General features: G+C 37.3%; 1 pseudogene; it reads right to left on the reverse strand.

Annotated features, from left to right (window-relative positions):
• Window positions 1-11,372: 11,372 nt before the first annotated feature.
• On the reverse strand, window positions 11,373-11,870 carry LOC114887357 (annotated as a pseudogene).
• Between the last annotated feature and the right edge of the window lie 627 nt (window positions 11,871-12,497).

The raw sequence follows: 12,497 nt of genomic DNA on the forward strand, positions 1-12,497 counted from the left end.
GGTGCACATAACTTTTTGACTTACTGTTTTCATTTTCTTCAGATAAATACCAAGGAGTACAATTGCTGGATCATATGGTAGTTCAATTTTTTTTTTTTTTGAAGATGTTGGGGGTAGGAGTTTATGAATTAATTTATTTATTTTTGCTGTGTTGGGTCTTCATTTCTGTGCGAGGGCTATCTCTAGTTGTGGCAAGTGGGGGCCACTCTTCATCGCGGTGCATGGGCCTCTCACTGTCGCGGCCTCTCTTGTTGTGGAGCACAGGCTCCAGACACGCAGGCTCAGTAGTTGTGGCTCACGGGCCTAGTTGCTCTGCGGCTTGTGGGATCCTCCCAGACCAGGGCTCGAACCCGTGTCCCCTGCATTGGCAGGCAGATTCTCAACCACTGCGCCACCAGGGAAGCCCTGGTAGTTCTATTTTTAATTTTTAAGGAACCCGCATACTGTTTTCCACAGTGGCTGCACCAATTTACATTCCCACCAAATGTGCGCAAGGGTTTCCTTTCTTCACATCCTCACCAACACTTGTTATTTCTTGTCTTTTTGATAATAGCCATTCTAATAGATGTGAGGTGATACCTCATAATGGTTTTGAATGCATTTCCCTGATGATTAATATTTTGAGCATTCTTTCCTGTACTTGTTGGCCAACTTTATGTCTACTTTGGAAAAATGTCTATTCAGATCTTCTGCTCATGTTTAAAATCAGATTGTTTGCTATTGTGTTGTATGAGTTCTTTATATATTTTGGATATTAGCCCCTTATCAGATATAGGATATGAAAATATTTTCTCGCATTCAGTAGGTTGTCTTTTCATTTTGTTGATGGTTTGCTTTGCTGTGAAGAAGATTTTTAGTTTGATACAGTCCCACTTATTTATTTTTCCTTTTGTTGCTTTTGCTTTTGGTGTCAGATTAAAAAAATCATTGCCAAGACCTATGTTAAGGAGCTTACTGCCTATATTTTCCTCCAGGAGTTTTATGTTTTTAGGTCTTATGTTCAAATCTTTAATCCATTTTGAGTTAATTTTTGTGTATGGTATAAGATGGTGGTTAAATTTCAGTCTTCTCCATGTGGCTGTCTCGTTTTCCCAGCACCATTTATTGAAAAGACTGTCCTTTCCCCAATGTATATTCTCAGCTCTTTTGTTGTAAATTAGTTGACCATATATATGTGGGTTTATTTCTTGGCTCTTAATTCTGTTTCATTGATCTGTGTGTCTGTTTTTATGCCAATACCATACTGTTTTGATTACTGTAATATAGTCTGAAATCAGGGAGCATGATGCCTTCTGCTTTGTTCAAATAACGCTGACTTGACCTGTCGTGTACAAGCCTCTTTATGGATATATGGTTTTATTTCTCTTAGGTAAATATTAAAAAGAACTACTGAATCATATAAGTGTATGTATAACTTCATAAGAAATTGAAAAATATTTTCTAAAGTTATCATACTATTCTATACTCCTTCCAGCACTGTATGAAAGTTATAAATGTATGAAAGTTATAAATGCTCCACAACTTTACCAACACTTGATATTCACAGGTTTTAAAATTTGAGCCATTATAGTGAGTGTCTGGCAGTATCTCTTGATTTTAATTTGCATTTTCCTGATGGCTAATGCTACTGATCATCTTTTCTTGTGCTTATTGGCCATTCATATATCTTTTTTGTGTGTGCGTTTGGAGTGTTCATTCAAATGTTTTGTTCATTTATTACTGGATTATTTATATTATTTTGATTGACTTGTAATATTTCTTCATATATTCTGGATACCAATATTTCATCAGATATATGTTTTATGAATATTTTCTCCCACTCTGTGACTTGCTTTCTCATTTTCTTAATGGCTTTTTTGAAGAATAGAAGTTTTTAATTTTAATAGAATCCACTTCATTCATTCTTCATTTTATGGTTTGTGGGTTTTTTTGTCTTAAGTCATCTTTGCCTGCCATGAGATCACAATGATTATTTTATGTTTTATTCTAAAAGTTTTGTATTTTTAGCTTTATGTATATAGGTCTATGATCCATTCTGAGTTAATTTTTGTGTATAGCATGAAATGAGTCAAGGTTGTTGTTTATTGTTTGTTTGTTTACCACATGGTTATCCAATTGTTCCTTTTCCATTTGTTGAAAAGACTATCATTTTTCCACTGAATTACTCTTGTGTTTTTGTAAAAATTCAACTACCATATGCATGGGTCTCTTTCTGGGCTCTAATTTGTTTTGTTCATTTACTTGTCTCTCTTTATGAAAACACCATCAGGTCTTAATTACTGAGGATTTCTAATAGGTATTTAAATTAGATGGTATGGATTTTTCAACTTTGTTCTTCACTGTTAAATTCATTTTTGTTATTCTTTTGGTTTCATTGGTTTTCTCTATTGTTTGTTCATTTTATATCAATTTTTATTCTTATTATCATATTATTCTTTATACTTTGAGTTTAATTTCTTCTTTCTACCTTCCTGAGGTAGAAGCTGAGATCATTGATTTTAAATATTCTTTTTATTTTCTAAAATAAACAAAACTAACAAAAAGTTCTCCTGAAGCACTGCTTAGGTTAGTTGAATACACAAATTTTATGTTTTATTTTTATTATTATTCAGTTCAAAATATTTTCTACTTTTCCTTGTGAATTTTTCTTTGACTTTTGTGTTATTTAGAAATGTGTTGCTTAATTTCCAAATATTTGAGGATTTTCTAGATATATTTGTGTTTGATCATTCATTTTTATTGTAATCCAATAACATATTGTGCAGAAGTTAATTTTTTAAAATTTGCTTAGACTTTAATTCATGGTCCAGTATTTGGTATAGCTTGGTGACTGACTGTTTCATACACACTTGAAAAAAAAATGTCTTCTGCAGCTGTTGAGTATAGTGGCGTATAAACCTTAATCAGGCTACTTTGATTGATAGTGCCTTTCAAATCTTTTGTATTCTTCCTATGTTTTTGTTTACTTAGTTTGACTGTTGGAGGAATATTAAATTTTCCAACAGTCATTATGAATTTTCTATTTCTCCTTTCAGTTCTACCAGATTGTGTTATATGCATTTTGAACCTCTGTTATTACATGAATACTCATTCAGGATTGTTATGCTTTCTTAAGGGACTGACACTTTCATCATTAGGAAATGTCCCTCTTTATCTCTGGTAATAACTCTTTGTCTTAATGTCAGCTTTGTCTGGTATTAATATAGCCACTTCAGCTTCTGGTGATTAGCGTTTTCATGGTATACCATTTTCTATCTTTTACCTCTAAGCTTCCTGTTTTTATATTTAAAATGTATATATTGTTGTATATTGCTTTCATATCCAATCTGCCAATCATTACCTTTTAACTAGGGTGTTAATGACATTTATATTAATATACTTATTAATACCACTACATTTAAATCTATCTTATAGTTTTTCTATTTATCACATCTGTTTTTTGACCATTTTTTTCTCCTTTTTTACCATTTTTTTGGACTAATTGAGAATTGTTTTTTAAATTTCACCTTTTCTCTTTTTTTTAACTATAACTCTTTGTTTTATTATAATTTTTTTAGTGGTTGCAGTAGGGCTTACACTATGTTTTCTTAATTTATTGTAATCTTCCATGAGTTAATATATCACTTCTCAGATAATGTACTAACATTACAAGAGTACCCTTCAATCTACCCCCATCTGTTGTGCTGTTGTTGTCATACATTTTATTTCTATGTATGTTATTATCCCACAATATATAATTAATTTTGCTTTATATAGTCAATTATCTCTTAAAGGAATTAAGTTTAAAAAAAGGCTTATATTTACCTATACATTTACCATTTCTGGCACTCCTTTTTCCTTCATGTAGGTTTGATTTTCCAGATGGTGGAAATTGTTCATTTTCAAGAACTTCCTGTAATATTCCTTGTAGTGCAGGTCTGCTGGTGATGAATTCTCTTAGATTTTGCTTATTGGAAAATGTTTTCATTTTACCTTTATTTTTGAAAGATATTTTGTCTGGATAAAGAATTCTAGATTGACAGCCTTTTCTTTTAGCACTTTAAAGGTGTTGTTTCTCTGTTTTCTAGCTTGCTTTGTTTCTGATGAGAAGTTAGTGCATATGTTTATTCTGAGTGCCTCAGTGTATGTGTGTGTGTGTGTGTGTGTGTGTGCATGCGTGTGTGTTTTAAATGTGTCCTGGTTGTGGGTCATAGAGCCTCTTGAATCCGTAAGCTGATAGCTTTCTTCAGTTTTGGAAAATTCTTATCTAGTGTTACTTCAAATATTGCTTCTTCTAAATTCTCTTCCATCGTCTTCTGAAGCTTACAAATTCTTTTATACTCGACCTTTTCAAACTACCCATATATCTTGTGCACTGTGTCACTAATTTCCATTTCTATTTCATTATTTTTCTCTGTGCTTCATTCCACATATTTTACAAATATATATTCTAGTTCATGATTCCTCTTTTTTGCTTCTAGTTACTAGTTAATATATTGTGAAACCATGTATCGCGTTCTTAATTTCAGTTGCTGTATTTTTCAGCTCTATAATTTCTATTTAATGATTTTTATAGATTCCAAGTCAATTTCTCTACCTTTTCTCCTATATTCTTGAACATATAAGTCATATCTGATAAAAAATAAAGTCCATATTAGATAATGCCAAGCAACTAGATCATCATTAAGTGTGCCTCTATTGCCTTTTTTCTCTTAATTTTTAGTCATTTGGTTCTTCTTCCTGAAATGCAATTTAATTTCTAATTGCCATTAGACATTTTTAAAAATAAAAATGGTAGAGGCTTTGGATGCATTATCTTCGTACATTTTTTTTTTTTTTCTGAAAAGCTATGAGCAAGTCACTGTCATCCAACCACAGACTGAAGTCATTCAAGAGTGGATTTCAGGCATCACAAGGGCTGGCTTATTTATGAGTTAAGTGTAGCTCTTCAGGTGTTTCAGCTGAAAGCCTAAGGTTTCCATGCTAGGTCTGGACTCCTACTTTTGTGGTTTTAGGGCCATGAAACTGCTGAAATTCTGTTTACCATTTTCATCCCTTAGCAGTCACTTTCTCCTTGTTGTATTTTGGTCTCGTTATGGGAGTATGTGCAACTTAAAATTCAGCTTAAGATTCAGCAAATTCCTTTGAAGGGAATGTTGGGCTCACTTCTCTGGGATTCCTTTTACTTCTGGGATGTCGGCTCCTCCATCCTGGTTACCTTGAAAGCCTTGGACTCTAATTTTCGTCTTCTAGCACAGTGAGACTGCCATAGACTTTAGGCTTCCACTTTCTGATCAGTATCTCTGCCCCACACTATGAATTTAAAAATGCCCCACAGGGGGACTTCCCTGGTGACACAGTGGTTAAGAATCCGCCTGCCAATGCAGGGGACATGGATTAAAGCCCTGGTCCGGGAAGATCCCACATGCCTCGGAGCAACTAACCCTGTGCGCCACAAGCACTGAGGCTGCACTCTAGGGCCTGAGAGCCACAACTACTGAGCCCGTGTGCCACAACTACAGAAGCCCACGCACCTAGAGCCTGTGCTCCACAACTAGAGAAGCCACCGCGATGAGAAGCCTGCACACAGCAGTGAAGAGTAGGCCCTGCTCGCCACAACTAGAGAAAGCCCTTGTGCAGCAAAGAAGACACAATGCAGCCATAAACAAACAAACAAATTAATTAATTAATTAATTAATTATTTTAAAAAATGCCCCATAGGGAAAAAGCAGTGATGAATATAGGAGCCTCAATGTGTTTCTCTTCTCTCTGAAATCTTATACTCTCATGTCTATCTGCTTTGCTTGTTCTCTTATGCCTTCAAATGGCTAGATTTATTTTTGGCATTTATCCGGTTTTTACAATTGTTATCTGTGGCAGAGCTGGCCTAATATAAGGTATTCTGTCATAGCCAGAGCAGAAGTCACTACTGTTATTTTTGTCAAAAAATATACTTGAGCCTATACTATGAAAACATATATAATTATTTACCTCCTTCATTGAAGCTGGATAATACATCTTTTCCCATCCTTATTTTACCTACCACCAGCAGTTTTAATTAGTGTAAGATAATTTTACCCAGTTAATTGTTGCTCCTATTATAAATTAAGAATCTTCTCTTTCAAGAATTATTTATGACACTTTCATTCTGTTTTGTAACCGTATTTACCACAATTATTTAGAATAAATTATGTGCTTAAATGCTTTCAGTTGCTCATTACCAGTTCTTCCACACCATGACTTTACTATTTATGATTTTAAAATTTTGATTCTTTTTTTTCCTTTCAGCTGCCTGAAGTAGATCTTGTAGTAATTTTTCAGGAAGAATGTATGAGTCAAGTACTTCATGAGTCCTTGCATAACTGAGATTATTCATCTGTTGACTTCATATATGAACCACAATTTTCAAGTATTTAATCATTTACCTAAAAAAAAAAAAAAAAACCACCTGGGCAAAGTATTGTGCTAGATGCTAGGAGTACAGCCATATGTAAACTGTGCATGGTTGATGATATCATGGAGTTTACACTCTGGTGGGGAAAACAGACATTAATAGCTGATTCCACAATTAATTACTGGTGATCATAGTAACAAAGGAGACTAACAGAATTCTAGTCAGGAGAGGAGCAAGGGGACAGGAAAGGCTTCTCTGAAAGGGTAATAATTAAATGAAGATGCCTAAACTGAACAAATGACCTCGGGTGTTTCTATTTGGGAAGGGGTGATAAATTCTAGGCAGAGGGGGCAACATATGCAAGAACTTGAGGCTGGATGGAATATGAAAGAAAGGCAGTGTAGATGGTAGGCAGGGTAAGGAAGAGAAGTGTGACATGTGACTGGTGAAGTGGCCAAAGGCTGATGGCACAGAACCTCGAAGGCCTCATTCAGGATTTGAATTTTTACGCAGTGCAAAATTACTGAAGGGGTTGGAGCAGAGGTGTGGAATGATCAGTCCTGACTTTTTAAAAACGTCACACTGATTGTGCTGTGTTTAATGATTCAGAAAGGAGTAAGGAGATGAAGATGGACCAACCAGGAGGCTATTTGCTGTCGCAAAGGTTCCAATGAAAGATGATAGTGACTTGGGTCAGAGTGGTGGCAGTGGAAACTGTAAGAGGTGGATATATTTACGACATTGTTGGAGATATCTTTTGCTCTTCTCACGCACCCAACATCAAATCCATTAGCAGTCTGTCTGCTGTACCTTTGAAATATTTCCAATCCAATCACTTCTTACCACCCCCTCCACTTTCACCCCAGTCCAAGTCCCCATCATCTCTTGTCTGCAGGTTATTATTATTACATGATTATATTATTGTCGTAGCTTCCTAGCTATTCTTTCTGTATTTACTTTTGCTTCACTTCACAGAATGATCCTGTTAAAATTTAAATCAGACTAGGTCGTTCATTTCAAACCTCTCCAACAATTTCCTATTTCACTCAGACGTTCTAACAATGCCCCACAAGGCCAAACATGATCGAGCCTTGTTATTTCTGATATCTCTTGTCACTGTCTGTTTTGCTTATTCTAGTCCAGCTACACTGGCTTCCTTGTCATTCTCTCACCATATCCAGGGCCTTTGTGCTTGCTGTTCTCTTTTTGAGGAACACTCTTCCCCTAAATCTTTGCATGACCTGCTCCCATATATTATTCCAGGCTCTACTCAAAGGTGTCAGCTTAAGAGACATCCTCCCTGACCATCATATGAGAACTGCTCCACTGCCAGCCTCTATCCTCTGACCCTGCTTCATCTTCCTTCAGAGCACTGACGTGTTGGATAGTTTTGTATTTATTTGTATATTGTTTCTTTTCCTCAACTGGAATGTGAGCCCCTGGAGAGCAGATGTATTGCTGTGTTTATTGTTACATGGTCAGAAATATCCACCATGTAAATGATTTGGTTGAATGTTGCAGTGAGGAAAGGGACAGTGCTGAGGATGGCTCCCATGTTTCCAGCTTAGAAAGTAGGGTAACTGGGAGTGCTGTCCACTGAGATAGGGAAGTTGGAGGAGGAAGGATTTTGGAGAGATCGGGAGTTTGAAACTGGACAGGCTGAATTTAAGATAACCTTAAAACATCAAAAGGAGATATCTAGTAGCCAAATGGACACATGGGCTTGTAAAGTGATCCATATATGGGGGTTCTCAGCCCTAGGTGACCAATTCCTCCCAGTTTGCTTAGGACTTTTCCTAATTTTAGCACTATGTCCCAAGTCTTGTTGAAACCCCTCAGCCATGGACAAACTGTGCTGGTTGGTCAACCTACAGTCATCACGTAGGTCATAGGTGGAAGTCATGGCATGACTGTCAGATCACAGGGAGAGTGTGCAGAGTGAGAAAAGATGCTTGTCCAAGCTTGAGCCCTGTGGAGCTCCAGTGATAAAGGCATGGTGGGCATGCTTCACCTCCCGTTGGGCTCTGGGCTCCCTGTGGGCTGGGAGGAATGATGCATGGTAGCTGCCCAATCATATTTGTTATGAATGAAAAAAGAATTAAAGGTTGAATAAGTGAGGCACAAAGGAGGCTGAGAGAAATAGGAGTAAAGAAGAGTTTTAAAGTAAAGTTTTAAACATTGTGTTACTCCTGTCCTCTGTTCAAAACTCTTCAAAGATTTTCTCAGGTAAAAATTCAAAAACCTTGCTTGCAAGGCCTTGTAGGCTCTACTTTCTCCAACCTCGTCACCTGCTTCTCTTTACCTTGTTGCCTTTGCTGCTGCAGGGCCTTTGTGCATCTCTGCCTGTTATGCTCTTCCCTAACTGCAATGCTGGTAGGAGAGGAAATTGGAAGCAAGAGGGATCTTTTCTATCTTTTTAAAACTCCCTCCCTCTCTTACGTGTGTGTGTGTGTGTGATAAGTTTCTCTAGCCATCTTGATAGGTGTGTGTGTGTAGTGATGTATCATTATGGTCTCAATTTGCACCTCTGTAACAAGAAATGATGTTGAGTGTTTCTTTTGAACATTTGGACACCCCATTTTGTGAAGTGCCTCTGTAAGCCCTTTTTGTGTATTTTTCTATTGGATTGTTTTTCATTTTCTTATTGTTTTGTACAAATTCTTTACATTTCTGGATACTAAACTTTTGTCAGATATGTATTATAAATATCTTCTACTCTGTGGCTTTCCTTTTCCCCATTTTAATGGTATCATTGATAAATTCTTAATTTAAAAGTATTCCAGTGTACCGATCTTCTTCTTCATGGTTTGTGCTTTATGTGTCCTACTAGCATAATTTTTTTTTTTTTTTTTTTGGCCAACCTGAGGTCATGAAGATATTCTCCTATATTTTCATCTCGAAGCTTTATTGTTTTTCTTTTCACATGTAGAGCTATGCTTTCTGGGACTCCATCCTTCCCATGCTTGTACTACAGTGTGACTGTTCTTATACATCAAGTGGCTATATGTGTGGGTCTGTTTCTAGATTTTTTATTCTGTTCCATTGGTTTCTTTGTCTATCTTTGGGCTAATACCACACTACGTTTACTACTGTAGCTTTATAACAAGTCTTGATGTGGCACAGGGTGTGCTTGACCTATGTTGATCCCATTGCCTCTAGTGTGAAATACAAACTCCTTACCGAGGCCTACAAGGCCCACAATCTTGTCCCTGCCTATGTCCCATCTCTCCACTCTCCTAACTCACTACGTCCCAGTAGGCGTTTCTGTTCCTTTGAAAACAGACATTCAAGGCTTGTTCCTGTCTTAGCACCTTTGCACTTGCTGTTCTGTTTCTCTGGATCTCTCTTCCCCAGATCATCACAGGGTTAGAGCCTTCTGTTATTTCAGATGCCAGATGAAATGTCCCTTCCTCAGAGACTCTTCTGATCACCTTCCCTAAATAAATTTTCCCTCTCCCTTCTGCCCTTGCCCACACTCTGTCACCTTGCCCCGTGCAATTATAAGACTTACCAGTATCTGAAATAACATGTTTATTTATTTATTTGGCATATTATAGTTCTTCCCTCCACTAAAATGTAACTTCCAATGGCCATAGGACCTTGTCAGTCTTTTGTATCCTTGCTGGATGCTTAGCTACTAGAATAGTGCTTGGCACATAGAAAGGTCTCAATAAATTTTGGTGGGAAGAATTTGCTTTTCTTTAATTCATAGGTCTCAGTATCCTCTGGAGACTTTCTTCCTCTTCTCGGTGAAGCTTTTGAGATATTTGAAAACAGTGACCATTTCTCCCTGAAACTTTCTCTTCTTAAAATCAAGTGTCTTTAGTTGCTTCCACTTATACATGGATGCATTGTGGCTTAGCTGTTTTGTTTAATCATACAGTGAGTTCATCAACACTTTAGATCACACTTTGTACCTTCTCTCTGTGAACCTATTCCTACCATATACACACAAATACATCTTGCCTTGCCTGATGCTGCTTATGGCCAGGAGACTCAGGAAATGTTTGCCAAATGAAAGGCTGAATGTAATGTGCTACAAGCAAAGAATCCCTGGTGCTCAGGCCTTGGAGGGTGAAAGGATCAACATGGCTTCCCTGGCCAGATTTATTACTCTCCCTTTCACTAAATTCTGTCGCCCACACTCCCAGGGCCTTTGTAAATCACTGGGTGTTATTCCTTCACTTACACATTTTTTATGACTGTCCTTTTAGGACCACATAAATCACATGTCAAATCAGGTTATTAGCGGGAGCTATTTTTTCTCTCCTGTCAACAACCTGGTATTTTAATTCACTTTGGACTTTTCTATTTCTATTTGTAACCCTTCTCTGGGATGTTGGATGCTGGCAGAAAGATTTGCTCAGAAGGAAAATCGGGGGGTGGGGGGGAGAGCTAGGCCAGATATCAGACAACAAGTGTATAGTCTTATAATTATGAGAATGGTATAAAAAAAGAATCTTCTACCTTTGTCACCGAAAGATGACCTTAATCCCTGGGTTAATCAGGAGGCTTTCCTTATTAGCTAAGGAAAAATGAAGAATTTCCCTCAGGAGCATAGAACTGGAGAAATATTTGGTTTAGGGTGGAGATTAAAGGTCATTCCATCATTCAAAACATATTTGAGTGAACCAATAAGGAAATATGAAGAGGGAGGAAGTTACTTGTTTAAGTTAATGGCAGAGATGTGCTATGAACTCACACCTCTTATTATTTTAGGTGTTAAAAAGAAATTTTAATGTCAAAATACTATAAAATACAAAAATTTTTAAATCCCTCATTTTCCCACTATCAACAATTGAAAGTGTTAACATTTTCACATACTTTTTACTTCTAGACCCCTTTGATTTCCATCTTCAGTCTGACCTTCACTCCCTCTCCATATATGGGCTCACTATTACGCTTTGTATGTTTTCTTCCCAGACTTTTTTCTTTTCTTTTCTTTTCTTTTTTGTGGCATTTATTCCCGGGCCATAAATTTTTGTTTCTTCTGTTTCTTCTAGGCAACCTCCTCTTCTGGTTTAGGAACAATCTGTTCTTTTTCAGTAAGGATCAGTTCAACGTGGCAGGGAGAGTTCATGTATGGGTTGAGTCGGCCACGAGCTCTGTAAGTCCTGCGCTGCATCTTGGGGCCTTTGTTCACCTGGATGTGCTCAGTGACCAGAGAATCTACATCTAAGCCCTTAAGTTCAGCATTACTCTCTGCATTCTTGAGCATGTGCAGTAAAAATTCAGCACTCTTTTTGGGCCACCAACTGTGTGTCCAGCCCCACTGTTTGGCCTGGGCACACCTACCAACTCCACCACTGTAACCATGGAATGGCACACATTGCTTCTTTAAAGAGACATCCTTCAGATACTTGGTGGCTTTTCAGATATGCATACCCTTAATGGCCTGGGCACTTTCACCAGTGTTCTTAAAGTGAACACGAAGATTTGAACCTCTTGACTTGCATGATTTTGTGGGGTTTTCTGGATCAAGTGAATAGCGAACCATTTTTAGAGGTCACCTCAGGCCGCTTACCAGAAAAGTTCCCAGCCTTTTAAAATATGTACTTGTGCATTTTTGTGCATATCCATAGATTTCTATAATAGTATTTTTTGTGTGCTTTTAAGATTTATATAAATATAATCACAATGTTTATAGCAGTATGCAACTTGTTTTTTTCACTCCACAGTGTTTTTTTAAGGTCTTTCCATGTTAATTCACATAAACCTACATCTTTATTTTAATTGCTGCGTGGAAGTTATGTACCCCCAGTTTTTCCTTCATTCCTTTTTTTGATGCACATGTAGATTGTTTCTGACTTTTCTAATTATCAAATAATGATATTATGAACATTCATGTAATGGTCTCAGTGCTTATATGTATGATTATTTTTCTAGGTAAATAACTAATCCTAGAATTGCTGGGTCAAGGGGTATGCACAGTTTTAGTTTTAATAGAAACAGTCAGGGCTTCCCTGGTGGCACAGTGGTTGAGAGTCCGCCTGCCGATGCAGGGGATACGGGTTCGTGCCCCGGTCTGGGAGGATCCCACGTGCTGCGGAGTGGCTAGGCCCGTGAGCCATGGCCGCTGAGGCTGTGCGTCCGGAGCCTGTGCTCCACAACGGGAGAGGCCACA

This window comes from Monodon monoceros, unplaced genomic scaffold (genome assembly GCF_005190385.1).
Source record: "Monodon monoceros isolate NGI ecotype Baffin Bay Population unplaced genomic scaffold, NGI_Narwhal_1 Super_Scaffold_7, whole genome shotgun sequence".
Lineage (NCBI taxonomy): Eukaryota > Metazoa > Chordata > Mammalia > Artiodactyla > Monodontidae > Monodon > Monodon monoceros.